Genomic DNA, 15,784 nt, shown 5'->3' on the forward strand with positions numbered 1-15,784 from the left:
TTACTGAGTCTGTACTAACAAGCCAAGCACTGTCTAGGCCCTGGGAATTCAGACATGACCAACATACTTAGGGGGTCACAACCTAGTGCGTGGGTGGGGGCCGTGGTAGAGATAACATACATAGTAATTGGAGTGTGAAATACTTATTATAAGTATATGTAGGGTGTCCTAGAAACTTACAGGAAAGAGCCACTTCATTGTGGTGGAAGGGAAGAGGGGAAGAGAGTCAGGGAAAATGTAAAAGGGAGATGGTGCCTGAATTAAATCTTGAAGAAATAGGGCTAGCAAGCAGACAGGGTCAGACAGAGAGGGACAATCCCAGACAGAAAGACGGGGAAACTGGAATTTACACAAAAAGAGAGAGTAAGAAAAGCATTCCAACAAGAGATGCACTCAGTGTTGGTGAAGAGCTGGGGTCACAAGGGGAGGGGGTTTGTTAACTACAAAGCTTTTGGGCAAGTCATTTAATTTCCCATATGCCTTAGATTTGCCACCTATCACATGGGGCAAGTAACCTGCTGACTGACATTTAATCAGTAGAACCCATTTTCTTGGGGACTTTGTGGGAACATATATCAAAAATTCAAAGCGCAGAGCAATGGGAATAAAAATTATGATGTAAAAGTCTAACAACAAAATGAAATTTTATTTGAGGAGTGCTAATGTTTTAAGTATTTAAATGTTTTAACTTTAAAATGTGATTTATAGTCTTTTAGAGTAAGTCATGTCTAAGAAGTAAGTGTGTGTCTTTTGCTAGAGCTGCATTGAAACGATGGGAAAAAAATTAAAAAGAAATCAAGGGATTTATTTTCCATATGTCCAAATAATATCTAGCAAATTTTAAAACAAGTTTAGTAAAAGTTAGAACAATGCAGTTCCCTCATTCTTTGCTGAGAGGAAGCCTGCTTGATTAATGTAATTAAAGGGTTGCTTGTAACTCAAGACTCAATTAAAAAAATAAATTTGGCCTTATTACTTTACTTCCAACTGGTGGTTTTCCTAGTGTGATTTTTGAGCTAAAATCTGCGGCTGCTTTGTTCATGACACATGAATTGTTTTAGCACATCCTTTCCCCTGCTGTGCATATGATTAAGAAAGCAGAGGTTAAATACTGCAGTAAAGAATTGGGTAAATTCATTCTATTCATTTTTGCTCACAGGGCCTTTTAGTTCTCCTCCCCCTTTTCGGGACTGAAAGAGTGCAGAAGCCGATTATCTTTTCCTGAAATAATTTAAGATATGTTCTTGTGCTGAAAGTGTAACTTTTCTCTCTCAGCATTTTCTAGTGCACTGATTTTGTGATGTCTATGCTATCGATATTATCCATATTAGCAAGAAAACCAAATGCAAGTGCATCCTACCATTTATTCAGTGCTCATGGATGCTGGGCACTGTGATAAGCATTTTGCATACATTGTTTTATTTTTACTTGTGATGATCCTACCAGGCACGGATAATTCTTCTCATTTCTACTTGCTCACTTGAGAAACAAGAGACTCTGAGAGGTTATGGTATTTTTCCAAGATGCCACAATTGGCAGGAGACTGAAGTGAGGTGCTAAATCTGGTCTACTTCATTCTAAACCTGGGGTCTCATCCATTTGCATTCTTTTTGGTAGGACGAGTTTCATTCAAAGGATTTAAAACTAGTTCTGGTAGAGCATCTTGTATGTGTGAGGTGTGATACCTGTTAAACTCAATTGAATGGAAATTTTAAGCTCATGAGGGCAAAGAGCAGTGAGTTCTCTACTCGAGTTTATAGTCTGATGTGGGTGTGACTATAGTATGAAGTATGATAAGCAGCATGAAAGGCAGTGTGGTATAGTGGGGGAAATCATGATAAACTCCCCATGTCCAAAGGAACTCTTTGTTTCATCCCTTAACCAGTTCCTTCCCCAGTCTTCCAGGTAATGGTGCTAATATACATCGGCTGTTCAAATCAGAATCCTGGGGCCACCCCTGATTCCTCCCTCTCTGTCAGCCTTTGTATCCAGCTCTTCAGCAAGTCCTGTCAGATCTGCTCTGAAATCTATCTGACATCTACTTCCATCTACCTTCCCTGCCACCACCCTCTCCAAGCTCCCGGGACCACAGCCATCGCCTTCTAGCTGCGGAAAATAAGCGTCCCTACTCCCCTACCCGGTAAGAACCATGTACAAGGGGCAGCCAGAATAGGTTTGGGGGACCATGAAGCTAAGTTATGATGCAAAATTATATACAAAAGTGAATATATAGAATGATAACAGTAGTAGTGAGAAATTACATATATTAAAAAGCTGACAGGGGCACCTGGGTGGCTCAGTAGGTCAAGAGTCTGCCTTCTGCTCAGGTCATGATCCAGAAGTCCCAGGATAGAGGCCGGAGGTGGGCTCCCTGCTCAAGGGGGAGTCTGCTTCTCCCTCTTCCTCTCCCCCCTCCCCCGGCTCGTGCTCTCTCTCACTTACTCTCTCTTTCTCAAATAATAAAATCTTAAAAAAAAAAGCTGACAAATTCTACAAATATAACAAAACAGAAAAATAAGTTAAAGATTATTAACTGCTTGACCTCACATCTGTAATATATTTTACTTTTTGGGTTTCATACTCTAATCAGCTGTTCACATGACAACGATTTTGTAATATTATCTTCCATAGAAAGAATGTAAAGATTAATGGGTCTTTCCTCTAGCTTGTTATTGGAATTTCAGCCTTGCAACTCATTATCGGTAGTATCATGTACATTTGAGGATTGATGTCAAATTTCAGAAAGCCTGTATCCAAGTTTCCTTTCGTATATGACTTGCAGAATTTAAGATGCTTTTCAGGTTCTCTTCTGTAGTGAACAATTTAAAATAATCTTTACTTGTTGAATGGATGGCACTCATTAATCAATTTGTGTCAATGTCTTCGTTGTAGAGGCATATTATATGTTTGATGTTATCTTCATTGATGTTAGTATTTTTTGTAAAAATGAAAGAAACTGAAATCTTTTTACAATGTGTTCCTATGATTCACTCCTCTTCACTAATTGAACTATCAAGCAATCTAGAAGCCTATTCATTGCTTCGATTTAAAATGTATTTCTTCTTCTTATTGGATTACTACTTTTGTTCTGATCTGAATTTTGGGGGCTTACAATTAGTCATTGATGTCAGAATAATTTCTACTGATTTAATTGCTCATCTGTATTGCCCTTGTTTCACATTCCACTATACTTTAAATTTTTCTCAGTTCTTTAATAAATCAATTTAAAGATGACAAAAGAAGGTACTCTGAATATAAGTCCAAATCACAAGCTGTAATTTCTCACTTGTTGAAATAAAACATTCCAAAAGTCTGCCTAAATTGCAGTTAAAATGGTATATTCAAAATTTATTGAATAAAATGTTTGCATTTCATTTGCACTTGGGTTTTTCTTCCAAGTCTTCAAAAATATATTTTAGAGTTCTTAAAATGTCATTTCACTCTTATTGCAAGACTTGAATAACTTTTTACACTGCTGATAATTATTAGAATTTTCCATAGAGGATAAAATATAACATTTTGACTCTGGGGCTATCATTAAAAAACATTTTTAATTTAATTTTTAAAATTAAAAGTGGGTAACATTTGTTTGTTAATAATATAAAGTAGTGATATTGGTGTACTTGGATAGCATTTAGCATTAAAGTGACAGAAAATCCAAAATTCAACAGCTTTAACAAGATACAATTTTACCTTGCCTTCACATAAAAATCCAGAGTTTAGCAATAGAAGGCTATTATTTAAGAAGAAGAGATGCCAAGCCCTAATCTAGACCTAGTTATGGTGGGAGAGGTCAAGAGTTAATTTTTGAAAGTACTACAGATGATTCAGATACATGGTCAGGTTTAGATAGCAGCACAGATCCCTTGGTGGGATATTATTTAAGAACTAAGACATTGGGGAGGGTATGTGCTATGGTGAGTGTTGTGAATTGTGTAAGACTGTTGAATCACAGGCCTGTACCTCTGAAACAAATAATACATTATATGTTAAAAAAATAAAAGAAGATAGTAAGAAGGGAAAAATGAAGGGAGGGGGAATCGAAGGGGGAGACGAACCATGAGAGACTATGGACCCTGAGAAACAAACTGAGGGTTCTAGAGGGGAGGAGGGTGAGGGGATGGGTTAGCCTGGTGTTGGGTATTAAAGAGGGCACATATTGAATGGAGCACTGGGTGTTATATGCAAACAATGAATCATGGAAATCTACATCAAAAACTAATGATGTAATGTATGGTGATTAACATAACATAATAAAATAAAATAAAAAAAAATTTGAAGAAGTGCCAAAAAAAAAAAAAAAGAGCTAATAAGGGAAGAGAGTATAGGAAACATCAGATTAGAATTGTTAGCATCTCTTTATTTATTTTATTATTATTATTGTTTTTAGAGAGAGAGGGAGTGTGAGCCCGTTCAGAGGGGCAGAGGGAGAGAGAATCTTAAGCAGGTTCCACGCCCAGTGTGGAGCCCCATGTGGGGCTTGATCTTATGACTCTAAGATCACGACCTGAGCTGAAATCAAGAGTCAGTTGATCAACCGACTGAGCCACCCAGGTGCCCCTGTGACCATCTCTTTAAATATTTCTTTCTTCCCCATTTATCTGACCTGGTTACCCATTCTTCTGTTCTCCACCTGTCATCAAGCCCTCAGAGCAATTTTGCTACAGCTCACATGACAGAGGAAGTAGAAAAAAAAGGAATTTAGGATTAAAAAAAAGTTTCCTCTAAAGAACATAGGTGACAGATAATGACATTTACAACTATAAAGTGAACAACTTGAAGGTAAGGCCTTCATCTTTTCCAAGAGGACCTCCAGGGCCTATGGCATGGTAGAGGCTCAAAAAATGTCGGTGTGAGGGAATATTAAACTGTACTGGTACCAGACAGGTTTAGCTTAGTGTAGCTGCTCCAGGGGCTTTTGGTGGGAAACTAAGACTCAGTACTGAAGGATTACCATCACCTAGTCTTAGATGTTTCCGTTGGCTGACTTTATCTGATTTTATTGTGACAGAAACCTGGCTGGAGTCTAGAAAGAGAGATGCAGTTCCTCCTGCACTGAATTAGCTTTCTGAGGTTGTCTTTGGAGCCCCACATGTTCCTTTTTGACTGAGGACCATGTGATGCTCATACTGTAAACAGTTTTGGGGGTTTATCCTGGATCCCTTTGAGGGAAATTTTCTGCCTGGGCCCCAATTTTATTCCACTGATTTTACTGTTCTACGGAGATACTTCAGATTACATCATTCCTTGTCAGTGGAACTTCCTATATTCCTGGCCTTGGGAAATCCCATTTTTCTCCTAGATTCTCTTTAGAACATAGAAGAACAAGGATATGTTGTACTAAGCATGCTTCATCTAAAATTTTAAGGTTACTTTTAAGTTAGGTTGAGTTTCTCAACTATGGTTCTAATCTCATTTTACTAAAGAAAATGAATGCCATCCTCCACTCTGTTCCACATTATCTCATCCTATTTTTATTTTAAGATTTTATCCAACACTTCTAGTTTGGATGAGCTTACTTATAATCTCTTTGATCATGGCTATTGCTTCAGAAAGAGCTCCACTTACTTCTCTAGTCATGAATGTTGCCAGTTACCTAATAGTCTGTAATTACAGACATTTAAACTTTGAAAAACCAGTGTTTTTCCCATCCCATTTGCAGGAGACAGATTTAAAGAGATTTATGTGAAGAGACAAAAATCCATTGTATTTGTTGTTGACATAAAGTGCTGCAGATAGCTTTCTGGTTTTTGTCTCAACTCTTTTTAATGCTCCCCCCCCCCCCACTTCTTCAAGAAAGTCTTAATTAGGTTCTAGTGGTTCTTAACACCTGTCTAATTTCCCACTTAAGAAGGAAGGTGGGCTTTAGGCTCTGAGTAGTTAGCAGGTATCTTAACATTAGCAAATGGAAAAGGTTGGGTAGTAAAGCAGTAGGCTACTGGAGGAAAAGACTAAATACAGTAGGAATAATGAGACACCTAAGTCCACGGATCTGAGGATTTTGTACACATTGAACTTGATTATTAATGTGTGCCGAGAGTAAAAGGGGCTTAGGATATGAATACATATGAGTGCATGTGTGTGCGTGTGTGTGGGCACCACACATGGTAATTAACAACAGTTCCAAACCCCGGGAACTAAGAGTAAAAGAAGGTTTAGGGCTGAGAGGAAAAACAAACAGACCAAATTATTTTGAAATAAATACCTAATATGTAACATTAACTTATCCTCAGAAAAAAGTTTAAATCTTGAATTGGAAAAAAAAAAAAAAAGCTGGAGTTTGAAAAAAGTTGCCTTTTCCATATTTTTGGGCAAATATAAATAAGTATATATCCTAGACTAAACTTTTATTGTCATTTTTTTTCTTTTGTAGTTTAAAAATATTATAGTCTTTATGTTTCCAACAATAAAACTCTTTTTATTACATAAATCTGAAAATGTCTTAGACGAAGAATTTATCTTTCTAGTTAAAGATTTGAGTATGCTCTTTCTTCTTCATTATTTAATTATTTAAGGAAAAATCAAGGAAAGAAATCTATTTCAATAAAATAAGAAATATAGATAAAAAGCTGACATGCTTCAATTTGTATTTTCAACTGCAAATCTTCTGAACTGTGAATGCTTTTATATTTTAAAAGTAATTTAACATCTAGTTACAAGTGAAAAAAATGACCAAATTATATCAAACTTCAGTAATTTGAATGTAATGATTTTGTCACTTAGTTTGAAAATCATTCTCATGGGCATAAAAGTGAAGTTTTAACCAAACCTCCACAGGAGGGCACTGTAGTGTGACTCTGGTATAAATTGCAACTACAGCAACCCATTCTGTCATTAGCTGGTCCTTGATTAAACATCTAAAATAGTGAGTCCTTGTCCTTAATTGGAAAATTCTAGTTTTCAAAACTCAAGATAGGTAGATTTCACATGTGGCAAATACTTTTTCTTTGGTAAAAAAGGAATATAGGTAATTTAATCTTTCTTTTGGCATATACTCAACATAAAATCTTATCACAAAATACAGCAAACTTGGTAAGATGTGTGGTCTGGATGAAGCAAAATCTAAATAGGTTAAAATTATATCATATTTTAACAAATAACAGGAATATTTTAGAACTATCAGGGCTAAGCAATCAAAATCAAAAGACATTCAATGGATAAATGCATTATTACTTATAAGTGGTACATTTTTATAAGTAGCATATGTAAATGTTATATGTAAATGTTATTACAAATAATATATATTACTTATAATGGTATGCCTAGCTAACTAGACAGTAGGTAGATAAATCAATCTCAGTGAATATAGAAATAGAATCAAAATATAAATAGCAAAGCATTTCCAAACTGGTTCACCTCCTCCCAATAAGGCTTTAAAAACATTCACTATAATGATAGAAGTGGGATTTGGTCCAAATTAAGATGTTTTAAATGCCCCTCGTCCTAACTTTCAATTTCACTAGTGTATTTTCAAGTCGTTCTCCAGGAGATAAAATATTTTGATATTTTACCAGAGTTAAATTGATATGAAAATCATTGTGCTTTTGGCAGTTACCATGTGCCTTTTGTGGGCCTTGCATTGTTATTTTGAGGCCTAACAGAATGCCACACAAGTCCAAAACAGCTATACTGAATAGACATTTTCATAAAATATGAAGAGTAACAAGATCAATAGTTATAAAATCACATAGTTCTATAACTGTACATAACAAATCTATTTCCATTAAGAAAATTAGTCATTTCATTACAGTTTTGCCAAAAAAATGGCAGGCAATTGGGTAAATCCTAATAATGGAGGGAAAGACTGGTACGAAGTTAAAGTGGTAAAAAATCCCTATATCAACCTGCTTAACTTTCGGATTGCACATATCCCTCTTTACGGTCAAATACAAATAGCTTTAATGTTCTGGGAATTTATAGTTGAAGCAAAATAATATAACCGCAATACAAATCTCATAACTTTCTGAATCTACATTCTATAATAGAAATTGATGGCATCATATTTTCATACAAATGCAAAGCACTTACTTAAAACAGAGAAGTTCTCTAAAACTTTTGATGGTTCACACCTGGGTTGAATAATTAAATTTGTTGGTAATTAAAATGCTCTTTCATCACTCCCCTGGGGATTCAAGACAGCTTGTTTTAATTTAAATATCTTTTCTTTTAGCTCATAGTTACAGATTCTTTAGCCAATAAAGAACTCAAAAAGTAGATTTAAAAGTAATAAAAAATAAAGACTTGGATAAACTGTTCTCATTCAATAAAAAAATGACTTTTAAATATTATTCTTATGTAAAATTGGCAAATTACATAATCAAATACTTATCATAAATAATAGAATCATATACCATTAAAGTTTTCTTTGCTTTTTCATCTAGAATCTAGCTAACCAGAACATTCCACTTATTAGACTTTTTGTTTTTTAGAACATCTATTTTCAAAAATATTTTCCTGCTTTACTGAAGTACACTGTTATATATTTAAAAATTTTATATATTTATCGTATACATTTTGATGAGTTTGGACATATGCATATACTCATGATACTATCACTACAATAAGGGTAATAAACATATTCATGACCTCCAAAAGATTTCTTGTATCTCCTTGCTTCTTTTATTTATTTATTTTTTGTGGTAATATCACTTAGCATGAGATCTATCCTCTTAAGGAGTTTTAAATGTGCAATACTATATTGTTAACCTTAGGCACTATGTTGTACAGCAGAGCTCTACAACTTATCTGAAACCTTATACCCATTGAATAGCTCCGCATCTAGCTCCCCCTTCATCCCCTGGCAACAACTATTCTATTCTTTGCTTCTACGAGTTTGACTATTTTATATACCCCATGTAAGTGGAATCATGCAGTATTTGGCCTTCTGTGACTGGCTTATTTCACTTAGCAGAACGTCTTCCAGATCCATCCGTATGTTGTTGCAAATGGTAGGATTTCCTTCTTTTTTTAATGCTGAATAATATTCCATTATATATGTGTATATATACATATATATATATATATGTATATATACACATACCACATTTTCTTTATCCATTCATCCATTGATAGACATTTATGTTGCTTCCACATCTTGGCTATTGTGAGTAGTGTTGCAATGAACATGAGAGTGCTAGTATCTTTTCAAAGTGCTGATTTCAATTCTTTTGGCTACCTACCCAGAAGTGGGATTGCTGGATCATACGATAGTTCTATTTTAATTTTTTTTTTTTTGAGGAACATCCTTACTATTTTCCATAGTGGCTGCACCATTTAACATTCCTACCAACAGTGCATAAGAGTTGCAATTTCTCCATATCCTCGTATTATCTTTTTCCTTTTAAATAATAATCATCCTAAGAGGAGTGATGTGCTATCTCATTGTGTTTTTGATTTGCAGTTCTCTAATGATTAGTGATATTAAGTACCTTTACTATACCTGTTGGTGATTTGTATGACTTCTTTGGAGAAATGTCTCTTCAAGTCTTTTGCCCATTTTAAAATCAGTTTTGTTTTATTTTGTTTTGTTTTGCTATTGAATTGTAGGAGTTTCTTGTGTATTTCAGAAATTAACCCTTTATCAGGTATATAATTTGCAAATATTTTCTCCCATTCTGTAGGTTGCCTTTTCACTCTGTTTTGTCTCCTTTATTGTGCAGAAGTCTGTAGTTTGATGTACTATCACTTGTCTATTTTTGTTTTTGTCGCCTATGGTTTTGGTGTCCTAACCATGATGTCATTGTCAAGACCAATGTCATGAAGCTTTTCCCCTCGCTTTCTTCTAGGAGTTTTACAGTTTCAGGTATTACGTTTAAGTCTTTAATCCATTTTGAGTTGATTTTTGTGTGTGGTGTAAGATAGAGGTCCAATTTCATCCTTTTGCATGTGGGTGTCTAGTTTTCCCAACACCATTTGTTGAAGAGACTATCCTTTCCCCATTGTGTATTCTTGGCACCCTTGTCGAAGATTATTTCAGCTGTAGTCAAATGACTTGATGTCAGTAACTCAAAAAAATGCAACTTCTGGGATATATATTAGGGATGGGCCAAGTTTCCACTGAATTTTATATCACTCTTGGATACTAAAGTGTCTTCCTTAAAAAGAGTTTTATTAAGGAAACTATTTTTCTTCTTTCCTTCCTTCTTTCTCTTTTTCCTCCTTTCTTTCTTCCTCTCTCTCCCTTTCCCTCCTTCCTTCCTTTTTCATTTATTATTTTTACCCAAGTCAGTAAGAGATATTGACAGATTTTTCACAAAATCTAACATGTCAAAATAAAAGCAAGGTTTGGTTAACCAAAATGCTCCATTTCTTAAGCACTAAGCAAAATTTTGCTGCAAAATTTATTTAATTTCTAAATTTGACTCCACTAAACAGATCAGTATCTTGAGGAGTGATCGTCATTTCGATTTTAAAAAAAGAACAATCAGAAGGTGAAATATGACATTAGGTGAGTTCTAGAAACCTTCACACTATGATAGTTAAAAAGAGGAAGATAATGGGAGTTACAGCCCTGGATTTTATATGGGCTTCATCTTTAGGTAAATAAAATGATACACTGTGCTTCCTCGGGCAGGATTATGTAACAAAATCCAACAGGAGCCATAACGTGAGGAAGCAGCTTCTTTGAAGGGCCCATATAAATTCCCAGTGCTCCCATAATTCAGACCTTAAGATTTTAAAAATATTACGTAGAACTTGGGTCAAAATAGTTTTTTGTTTGTTTTACATTTTTCTTTTAAAATAACTTGGAATTTACACATAAATTATGGAAATAATACATACAGTTCCTGTATAACCGTTGAGATTAAATTGCAGACTAACGCTGCATTTCTTATCAGACTTCAGTGTACATTTAAGTACAATGGCATTTACCTATATAATCACAGAAGAGCTATTAAAATTAAATTTAACCTAGGGGCTCCTGGGTGGCTCAGTTGGTTAAGCGTCTGCCTTCAGCTTGGGTCATGATCCCAGAGTCCTGGGATCGGGCCCTGCATCGGGCTCCCTGCTCAGCGGGGAGTCGGCTTCTCCCTCTCCCTCTGCCCCTCTCCCTTGCTCATGCTCTATATTGCACGCTCTCTAATAAATAAACAAAATCTTTAAAAAAAAATTAAGTTTAATCTAATACTGCTATGTAATCCCCAGACTCCAATAGAATTTTGCCAAGTATCCTAATAATGTCGTTTATAGGTCCAGGATCCAATCCCAAAGAAGCATGTTTGGTATTTAACTGTTTCTCCATGCTGTTTCAATTTATAAGAGTTCCTCAGTCTTTCCTTATTTTTCTTGACCTTGACATTTTTGAAAGCCCTAAAACAGTTAGTTTTTAGGATATTGTTCTTTTGGTGTTTATTTGATGTTCCTCATGATCTACGCATTTTTGACAGGAGTAGCCCATGATGTTATATTCTTCTCAGTGCAGCTTATCAGTAAACAACAATGCTAATTTGCATAACTTCTTATAATATTGATGTGTATTACTTGGATAAGATGGCATTGGCTTAGTTTCTCTGCTGTGAAGTTAATTATTCAGCATAGTATACTTATTATTTAATAACTAGTAACAATTTTTATGGGCAGATACACTGAGACTATGTAAATATTCATTTCCTTATCAAACTTACACCCTTTGTTTTAGCATTCTTTGATCATTCATGCTGAAATCAATTATTATTGTGATGATTACCAAATAGTAATACTCTAATTTCATTATTCTTTTTGGATTTATTAGTTGTCATTCTACTGATGCATCCTATTTCCCCTGTATATCTTTTTTTTAAAATTCCTGCATTTATAACAGTCATGCTTCATGGATACGTATTTTACTCAAATGGTTACAGTTTCTTACTATCATAATTTATTTTGATGTTCAGATTGGCTAATAAGAGACCCTTCAAGCTGAATCCTGTGTCCTCTGGACAAGATCCCTTTGTATACTTCTTTGCTTTCTAGTATGTCAACATATTCTAGACCCATCTTTTTTTTCCCCCAAACCCAAAGTCAGCCACTTCTTTTACTGGACAGTGGTTTTTAGAAACCAAGAGCTCTGGCCCTTAGTGTGCTCATTGTTACCAAGGTATCATTGTGCTGGGTCCTCTCATCAGAAAATATTAGAAAAAAATTATCATTAGATTATACTCTATCATCTATCATCTATCTATCTATCATCATCTATCTATATTAAAACCCATTAGTTCACACTGATAACTCCACCACCATGTGGTTTGTTGTAGCCTTCCCTCTTACCACATATATAATTTCCTTCTCTTAGAGTGACAAAACCCATTTTTCTTGACATACTTATTTGCTCAATACCCGCCCCCCCCATGCAACCAATTTCCAAAGTTGTGCCAATCAAAAGTTCAACCCTAGACATGTGCTATCCTCTCTCTTTCCCCATTGGCCCCAGTCAGGCTCCAAGAGGAGAAAGGGAAATGGATGAAGAGAGGAAGAAGGAGGAAAGGCTTGAGAATCTTGGCTCTGGCCACATCAATCTCCCATCCTGCCGCTAGTTGTAGTGATGAAACTCTGGACTCTGGATGGATAAACTGTATTTCCCCAGCCTCCTGCTGGGTGTGCTGGCAGAAGCCTAGCTTGGTCAAAATTTTTGAAACTCCAAATCCTGAAGTAATCTTTTGGAGTCTATTCAATATTAATTGAAACAATCAGGTTAGTTATCTAACTTTATAAAAGGAACTAACATTGTTATATTCTCTTTCCCTTATAATCTCAAGGGTTCAATATATTTTTCATCTTTGAAGGAAGATATAAAATGCATAGAAATATTATGGATTATTCTTTCTTTTGAATTGATAAGGGGAGATCTAATGAATTTACTTATGAGGCTAGTTCCCCATGATGTGTTTTTGCCCAGAGAGCCACAATCACCTGGTGACATTTGGTGCTATTTTGCAAATACTGGTAGGCTAACTGCAGTACTGGCAGATCTGTCTCATACTTCCATATTTCAGGAAAGATACTTTTATTGCCAACATCTGAAAACTGATATGCCAAGTGTTAAAGGCCCTAATGTAAACATGAGTAAGAACTAACTTTGTATATTTAAAAGAAAAACAAACAACAAAAATAGAAAACTTAACAACACATAAGAAGACTTACAGAGATAAAAGGATTTAAAGAAATTAGATAGAAAGATATAATACCCATATCCTCAGGTGCCTTCAAAAGCATGTTAAAACAAAGGAAGGTTGAAAAAATGGTTTTAGTCCTATGACATTATAGTTTAAAAACACTGAATGTGTGTGACCCACAGATTTTTAAGGCTCTAGAAATAAATTTAAAACCAATTCTGTAACAGATGTTAATGTAAATGATGCTTACAGGCATTGATAAAACACTGTGCCTTCCCTCTACTAACATATTCCATAATTATACTGTGATTTAAATAGTTTATATATAGAGAGATGAATGTGGAACAGGAGAAAAGTATTCATACATTAGCATTCAGAGTAAGTAATTCAAACATCTAATTGTTCCAGCTCAAGGAATATTTAAAAATATTACCAGTTAGGTGTTCAAAATTATTTCAGTTTATTTTTTTATTGAGTCATGCTGATCATTTACAAAATTAGAAAATGTTCTTGATCATTATAGATGCACATTACAGAAAATACAGAAAAGGAACAGAATGATAGACAATTATCAGAAAAACATTTCTGCTTTTCTTTTATACTAGATACATTCAAAAATCATTTTTTAAAACTGAGCTTGTGCTATTTGCAGAGTTATAGATGAAAACAGACATTTCTAGTTATTTTTTTACTGGAGAGAAATGCTGTGTGTAAGGGACTTGGTTGTACATTCTTTGAACTCTAGAGCTCTTTTAGATGCATTTTAATTAACTTGAAACAGTTTAAATCTTTCTTCAATATTCTGAGAACACCAGTAAAAATCTTACTATTGTAAAAATTATTCTTGAGATTTATGCAATGGCCCATTCTTAAGTCTTTCTGTTTGTAACTATTGTAGAAACAAACTAAAATGAAGTCACTTATGTCAAGGACAAAATGGAGACAGTCAATGCAGGTACATAGGTACATAAAGGAAACTTAACCTAACCTTCCAGGAATTTACAGCTTTCTGAACCAGCAGAGGACACTAGCCAATACCCAAATGCCAGATCTGTTCATTCATGCCATCCCTGCACTTCCTTGTTCCTTTGACTCAGCTACCCTGATCCAAATCAGAAAGAAGACAACCAGGCAACCCATCAGCTGAAAAAGCCCAGTGACTTTCGCACTTATCCCACAAAAATTTCTTAGTCTTTGAGCAGCTTGTAACTCTTTGTTCCTGTAACCCTGAATTTCTCGGCTTGCAGGTCAAAAGCTTTGTGATAAATTCATGTTTCTGCTTTGTTTTATTCAGTATGCAGAGTTTGGTTTTTGACACTAGAATGATTTGAAAATTCCAGTTTTATTAGTATAATAGGTATAAAGATCATGATTTTTTTTTAATGGTTGCCTAAGTTTAATTGGTTCAACTCAATAAATGTTTACTGAGTACATCCTATGTTAAAATCTGTAGGAGACTCAATTAAATAAGAAATAGTCCTAACTTCAAGAATTTATAATCTGATGGAAGATGATAGTTAAAAAAATCACATTTTGTCTTTCATTATTATAATTTATACAAGTGTCATAAATGAAGTGATGTAGGAGTTCAAAGGAGGTTATCCAATTCTGGGCGATCATATCTAATTCCACTAATAGTATTTTCTAACTATCAGAATGAGTAACATATCCCCTATCATAGTATTTTCCCCACCAATGAAAATGATTTTATTGCTTTTTAATCATAAAAATGAACAGAATCATTTTGAAATAAGTCAAGCAATACAAAATAGTAAAATAGAAAAATAACTAAAAATCATTCAAATTCCATAAATCTTTAACATGCAAACATTTCCCATATATTATTCTATGTAATCAAATATGACATAAAAATAAATCCATATCTTTTATATTGCTACATTTAATATTGCACATGTATATATTTATTTTAAGAATTTGGGTGATATGATATTGGTATTTTGTAATCTTTCCTTGTCAATCTTATGTGAAAATTCATGAGCTCATTATTTTTAATGGGTATTATGCAGTCTTACATTGGATAGATGTATCCATATGTGCTTAATCAATTTCTTGTTGAGGAACATTATTTTCCAAATTTTCATGATTGTAAAAAGCAACACTAGGATAAAAGTCCTCATAGATGTATCTCTGCACATGTTGAATTATCTTCTTGGACTAAAGCCCTGAAATTGGAATTGCCAGGTCAAAGGATATGACTTTTTAAAATTTTGATACATTTTAACAAATTGTACTCTAGCAGAGTACCAATTTAAATTTCCACAAACAGTGCAGGAGACTTTTTCACACACGGGCTAGCACTCAGGATTGCCAGTCTAATAAAGGAAGTGGTATCACATTATCTTGTTTGTATTTCTGTGATTGTTAGTGAGCCTGAATATCTTTTTCATATATCTAGTTGACCCATTTGTTTCTTCTTTTATGAAATGTTGTTCACATTGTTTGTTTATATTACTGTTGGGGTCTTTTCTTTCTCTTGTTTATTTATAAGATGCTAGGGATATTAATTCTTTGTTTAACATGTGTTACAAATAATATTTCTCTTTTAAAAAAATTTTCAAACTTGTTTTTGTTGTCTCTTTCTATTAAAAATGTAATTATGTTTTTTTTTACAATTACCAATCTTTTTCCTCCATGCTCACAAAGGCCCTCCCCATCCAGAATTATAAAGAAAT

The 15,784-nt window shown here is 34.3% G+C and overlaps 1 protein-coding gene and 1 long non-coding RNA gene across 7 annotated transcripts in view; one reads left to right on the forward strand and one right to left on the reverse strand.

The window, feature by feature from the left end:
* Positions 1–15,784, forward strand: part of LOC118519321 (uncharacterized) — a 176,573-nt gene that overhangs the window by 158,780 nt on the left and 2,009 nt on the right. The gene's annotated exons all lie outside the window — the stretch shown is intronic.
* Positions 1–15,784, reverse strand: part of CABCOCO1 (ciliary associated calcium binding coiled-coil 1) — a 195,269-nt gene that overhangs the window by 90,405 nt on the left and 89,080 nt on the right. The gene's annotated exons all lie outside the window — the stretch shown is intronic.

Source organism: Halichoerus grypus, chromosome 7, assembly GCF_964656455.1.
Source record: "Halichoerus grypus chromosome 7, mHalGry1.hap1.1, whole genome shotgun sequence".
NCBI lineage: Eukaryota > Metazoa > Chordata > Mammalia > Carnivora > Phocidae > Halichoerus > Halichoerus grypus.